The sequence below is a fragment of the Rhipicephalus microplus genome, unplaced genomic scaffold, assembly GCF_043290135.1.
Source record: "Rhipicephalus microplus isolate Deutch F79 unplaced genomic scaffold, USDA_Rmic scaffold_43, whole genome shotgun sequence".
Taxonomy (NCBI): Eukaryota; Metazoa; Arthropoda; class Arachnida; order Ixodida; family Ixodidae; genus Rhipicephalus; species Rhipicephalus microplus.
In genome coordinates, this window is record NW_027464616.1 from 1,175,872 (window position 1) to 1,181,871 (window position 6,000).

At 49.1% G+C, this 6,000-nt stretch overlaps 1 protein-coding gene across 1 annotated transcript in view; it reads right to left on the reverse strand.

Annotated features, from left to right (window-relative positions):
* Positions 1–2,564, reverse strand: part of LOC142787053 (solute carrier family 35 member F1-like) — a 178,032-nt gene extending 175,468 nt beyond the window's left edge. The window contains exon 1 of the mRNA XM_075884683.1: positions 2,374–2,564. The gene's annotated coding sequence lies outside the window, so the exon portion shown is untranslated. The remainder of the gene's footprint in view (positions 1–2,373) is intronic.
* Between the last annotated feature and the right edge of the window lie 3,436 nt (positions 2,565–6,000).

A 6,000-nucleotide genomic window follows, 5' to 3' on the forward strand; every position in this document is an offset into this window, starting at 1 on the left:
GACGAGTACGCACGCGCACTTTCACTTGCCAAGCACTCATATTTTGAACAAACGTTGCCTTCTTTGTTAGTAACTAATCCTCGTAGATTTTGGCAGGTAATCGGTAGAAATAAAAAAGAAATCGACCTGGTTTCATGGAGCGAATCATTTATTTCAAGAGTAAATTGTTGCATAGCTCTTAACAGTGTATTTTCATCATCATTTGTAAACGTGACGCCTACCACTGTTCCTAACTTGTCAACTCACAACTACGATCTAATGGAGCCAGTACATCTTGATTGGGAGGGCATAAGGAAATTAATTGAAAATCTCAAGCCTTCTTCTTCCCCCGGAGATGACGGAATTAACGCCGTTTCTTAAAAACAACGCATTGTTAATACTGTCCAGAATTTTTTCACAGTCTTTAGAATCGAGTACCCTGCCAAACGACTGGAAAGTGGGGAAGGTGGTTCCTGTTCACAAGTCAGGTAGCACCAACGATCCCCACAATTATAGACCCATCTCACTAACCAGTGTGCCATGTAAGCTATTAGAACATGTCATTTACTGCAACTTAGTCAACTTTCTTGAAAATAATTCTCTTTTTACTAACTTTCAACACGGTTCTAGAAAAAGTTACTCGTGTGAAACTCAGCTCTTATGCTTTACTAATGATTTGTTCTCTGCTATTGATCGTGGTACTTTTATTGATTGTGTATATATCGACTTTTCTAAAGCATTTGACACAGTTTGTCACGAATTACTACTTTTAGAGTAAGTAAACTAAATCTTGACCCACACATCTTAAAATGGATGGAGTGCTTCTTACATAACCGCGAGCAATTTGTGACTGCTAATGAATGTAACACTCTTCCTACTGCCGTAACCTCAGGTGTGTCTCAAGGCTCTGTTTTGGGTCCCTTACATTTTTAATATATAATAATGATTTGCCTCATAACATTTCCTCCTCCATTAGGTTACTTGTTGACGATTGTGTTATTTACCGTGAAATTTTACCTCTAACGACACTGACACCCTGCAATCTGACCTGGACAATTTCTTGGTGGTGTAGTAATTGGCGAATGAAACTTAACACGAATAAACGCAAATCAATGAGGATAGCTTGTAACCTTTCAAAAGTTGCGTCCTCCTCGTACCTACTTAATAACACTCCCCTAAACAACGTTTCTTCTTACAAGTACCTCGGTGTTAACATTTCTAACAACCTGTCATGACAGGCTCACGTTGAGTCACAAGTACTGGGAGATTTATTAAACCACCGGGTAGCAAACTCTAGGACGATGTGTCAGTCGTGGCTGGCTCTCGAGCAGAGAAAAAGAAGCACGCGATCTTCTTTTTCCTTCAGATTGAGAGCCGCTCTTGCTGTCGACCCATTACGTGCTGGTGGCATTATCCCCCCTTCCGAAAAAAAAAAAAACAAGTCCCCAAAAGAGGAAAGAAAAGTACATAGCATCACCGCGATGCTACTACATAGGCACGTGAAAAAAAAATCGGAAATTCGGATAAAGTGAAAGTAAAAATTGAAGAGCGTGCCAATATAAGAAACGTCAATGAAGGGGGGACGCGCCCTTTGAAAACCGAAAAATCACGAAAAAGTCGATTTTTTGAAAACCAACTACTCGGGCAGTATGACTCATAAACTGCCTCTACTGTAAATATCAATGTCTAATTCATCGCGAAAGTACGTCAAATAAATTTTATAACATGCCGCGGCAGCCCGCAAGCGGCGAGCGAGCGCCAGAAATACCCCAACTTCGCGCGCTCGCCATTTCCCAACCGCTCGGCCGATCGCGGCCATCTTGATGTTGTTTTGCTCGTGAATTCTTGCGCTTTTTTTTTCGCCACCCGCGGCAGTGGCGGTGGCGCTCCGAGGCGGGAGTCGCTCACGATTGGGGGGCTCGCGGAAGCTTTAGAATGTCCCGCTGCCTGGATGCGAAGCCGCGATTGGACAAAGCGCGCGCCTCTCGAAGGGAACGCGCGGCTCCTATTGGCTGCTGCGCGCGATGACGTAGCTGCTTCTCCGGCATGCGCCGGCTCGTCGTCTGCACCGGCGCTTGCAATGCCGGCGTTCTTTGTGTGCCCCGTTTGCCATCATTCCGATCGGTCGTCACACGTGCTCCTCTATCTTGCACCGTCTTCACGAGACGATCTTCTAGCGTCTTCACGAGACGATCTTCTACCGTCTTCACGAGACGATCTTCTACCGTCTTTACGAGACGATCACTACCGTCCTCACGAGACGATCTTCCGCCGTGTTCACGGGACGCGGATTGTTGCGCTGACGGTCACTATGGGCATTTCGAAGTTCAAGACTCGGCAGGCGTTCGGTTCAAGAAAGCGTCAGCTGAAGCTCGTACGCATGGCGAAGCTCACCTGCACGCCCACGCGCGGCGACAGTTGCACCGATGCTTCCGCTTCATCTTTTCAAGACGATTGCGTCGACGCTTCTAGCGACGAGACTTCTACACCATCGGCACAAGGATCCGTCGTGACGAGTGAGGCTGGTGTTTCGCGCTCAAGTGCGCCTGGTGTGTCGCGCTCGCCAACCGCATTGATTCCGGCCCCGAACAGTAAGACCGCGTCGTCGACTGTGCACTTCCAAACACGTTTTCGGACTTGCGAGGAGTTGGCGACGGCGGAGAGAGAACGTGCTGCTGTGCAACGAAAGCTTGGCGCTATGCCAGTGACCGAGAGGAAGTTTCAAGCGATGATGCCTGAACCCGAAGCTGCCACCGCTACGACCGAAGGCGAGGGATATTTCCTCGTGCAAAGGGGATGCCCTTAGCGACATGCTGTCCAAGACCCCGTGCCCGCGCTGCCTCGCAACCGGGATGAAAGTTCAAGGAGGCACCCAGCTTGGACTTGCCACGAAGCTTGAGTTGGTATGTCCACATTGTGGAATAGTTTCAAGTTCGTGGAGCTCTGCTCGTCAGAACGAGTCAAGGGCCTTCGACGTGAATATAAGAGCCATTACGGCCATGAAACAAATAGGGAAGGGACAGACAGCCCTCAACGACTTTTGGGCAACTATGAATGTTTCCCACTGTGGCCTGCACCACAGAACATTCCAGAGGCACCTGAAGCAATTCAGAGAACAACAGCAACAGACCCTGGATAAATTCTGTGAAGAATCGGCTTCTGCTGTGAAAAAGGTGTATCTGCTGTGAAAAAGGTGAAAAAGGACCTATCTAGCTACTCTGCAGGGTCATTTTAGACCATAATAAATGTTTGAAACTTTCGAAGTCAATTTTCTCAGAATGACTTTTTTGGCCAGTGAGGCTGCTTAGTCAGGTGATCTCTCTGGAACTGCTGGTCTGATTTCTATCAGGTTTTTTTTATTATGCACCTTAATAAATTGCCCAGGGCAAGACAAGCCCGCTTTTTCAATTTATCGTGTCTGTAATTTGTAATAATTAACTAAATCTTCATTGATGAGAGCCAAATTGTGAACACTCAATTCAGTGCTCTGCTAACATTTTTTGGCAAAGAAATTTAAAAAAAAGGCTCTGTCTTGCCCTAAAGCACCTATCCAGGAATCATCATAGTGAATTTCACAGTGCTAGCACATTTTTCAAATTCTCCAGACCCTGACTAAGGGACCCATGTGGACTACCCTGATAAATTGCTGTAACTTGGGAACCAGTGAACATAACTGCATAAAACTTTGTGGTTATTCAAATGGCTTTGTTATTAGTGTACCCTGAAAATTTCATTAAGATATCTCAACAAACAAAAAAGTTGCTCTTCGAAGGTAGCCTTCCCCTTCGAGAAAGCAAGTTCACACAAATAAACAAAAAACACAAAGAATGCTGTACGGTAAAGGAAATGTTACGAGCAACGCGCAATAAATGGTTTCATGCGCAACACATGAACGACGTCCGGCCTCAGTCGTGTCCTGCTCCGTGCATGGGGTGTTGAGTCCGGAACCACTTCGTAATTCACGTCACTGACGCGGCGTAACACTTTATATGGGCCAAAGTACCGGCTCAGTAACTTTTCACTAAGGCCACGGCGGCGGACGGGCGTCCACACCCAAACTTGATCTCCGGGGTTGTAAAACACTTGTCTGTGGCGGGTGTTATAGCATCGTGCGTCTGCCTGCTGTTGCTGGCCGATGTGCAGTCGCGCGAGTTGCCGGGCTTCCTCAGCACGCTCTGCGAATTCTTCGGCGTCAGTTGCCAACTCGTCTTCGTTTTGACACGGTAGCATAGAGTCTAGCATGGTCTGCACTTCGCGGCCGTAGAGAAGCCGAAATGGCGTGAATCGCGTGGTCTCTTGCACGGCGGTATTATACGCGAAGGTCACGTAAGGTAAGATCCGGTCCCATGTTTTGTGCTGTACGTCGATGTACATTGAGATCATGTCTGCGAGGGTCTTATTCAGTCGCTCGGTAAGTCCGTTGGTTTGCGGGTGGTACGCAGTTGTCCTTCGGTGTCTGGTGTTGCTCAGTTTGAAAACTTCGTCCGTAAGCTGCGCCGTGAATGCCGTCCCTCTGTCCGTTATCACAATGGAAGGAGCACCGTGTCGTAACACGATGTGGCGCATAAAAAATTGTGCTACTTCAGAAGCCGTGGCTCGTGGGATCGCCTGCGTCTCAGCGTAGCGTGTCAAATAGTCGGTCGCGACGATCACCCATTTGTTGCTGTCCGCAGACAGGGGAAACGGCCCGAGAATGTCCATGCCGACTTGGTCGAACGGCGTGCAGGGTGCTTCGATGGGCTGAAGCAAACCAGCTGGTTTAACCAGTTGCAAACCGGTTGCTTTCGGAGCTGGCATTCCCGACAGCTCTTGACGTACTTTTTGATGCTTGCTGAAAATCCTGGCCAATAGTACCTCTCGCTCACTCTGGCAAGTGTCCTTGAGTAGCCCAGATGACCGGATGTGGGTTCGTCATGGCAAGCGAAGAAGACGTCGTCTCGCATGTCTCGAGGAACCACCAGGAGGTAAGCACGGCTGTTCGAACGAGCGTTCTTCTTTTACAGCACACCATCTCGCAGGCAGAACGACGTCAACGAGCGGGATAAATGACGTGGTATGATAGCGCCCTGGCCCTCTAAATGATCAATGATTGGACGAATCTCTGCGTCATCTCGCTGCCGTTTGCTCAAGTCTGATGCGCTAACGGCGCCCAGGAAGCCTTCGTCTTCCTCTGTTTCCTGACTGACGACATGAAGGGGTGCGCGTGACAGTGTGTCAGCGTCTTCATGCTTACGGCCGGACTTATGGACGATGGTGACATCAAATTCCTGCAGCCGCAAGCTCCACCGTGCTAGCCGTCCTGGAGGGTCACGCAGGCTTGCCAACCAACAGAGCGCGTGATGGTCCGTCACTATCTTGAAGGGACGACCATGAAGGTACGGGCGAAACTTTGTGATTGCCCACACGACTGCGAGGCACTCTTTCTCCGTAGTGGAATAATTCGCCTCGGCACGGGATAGAGAGTGGCTGGCGTAGGCTATGACTCTTTCGGCGTCCTCTTGACGCTGAACGAGCACTGCACCGAGCCCAATGTTACTAGCGTCGGTATGGACCTCCGTGTCAGCATCATCATCGAAATGAGCGAGAACGGGCGCTGATTGCATGCGCTGTCGCAGCTCATCAAAAGCTGCTTGTTGCTCGTTTTCCCAGCCAAACGGCGTGTCGTCCCTTGTTAGACGAGTCAGAGCTTCTGCTATCTGTGAAAGGCCATGAATGAACCGGCGATAGTAGGCGCACAAACAAAGGAAGCGCCGGACGGCTTTCTTATCGACAGGAGCTTGTAATTCGGCAACAGCGGCAAGCTTGTCCGGATCGGGCCGGATTCCTTCGGCGCTAACTACATGTTCAAGAAATTTTAGTTCTTTATAGCCGAAGTGGCACTTCTGTGGCTTAAGTGTGAGGTCCGCTGATCGGATAGCCTCCAGCACGCTGCGCAGGCGGTGAAGGTGCTGCTCGAACGTGGCAGAGAAGACCACCACATCATCAAGGTAGACAAGACAAGTCTGCCACTTGAGCCCTGTG